Raw genomic sequence first — 302 nt, 5'->3', positions numbered from 1 at the left:
AAATATATAAAGTCTTTTTGTTTGTTTGTTTTGTATTTAGTAGAACTTAAAATCTTGGCTCTTACTATAGTACAAGCCCAAATTAAGAACGATTTTTAGACATTGGATATCATTGTAATAAGGCTGTACTTGACCCACACATCAGCAAAGGATTTTACCTTCATCTTAGCTAAGCTGAGAGTTGACAGTTCTGCTGCACCAAGGAATGAATTGTAGGCACAGTTTTTGAATATAAGTCAAAGCTATTTGACTTGAGTGAGTGACTTTATTCTCAGCCCACAGAGAACAGGTTACATTCATTT

The sequence above is a fragment of the Mastomys coucha genome, chromosome X (assembly GCF_008632895.1).
Source record: "Mastomys coucha isolate ucsf_1 chromosome X, UCSF_Mcou_1, whole genome shotgun sequence".
Taxonomy (NCBI): Eukaryota; Metazoa; Chordata; class Mammalia; order Rodentia; family Muridae; genus Mastomys; species Mastomys coucha.
This window is presented reverse-complemented; position numbering follows the sequence as displayed.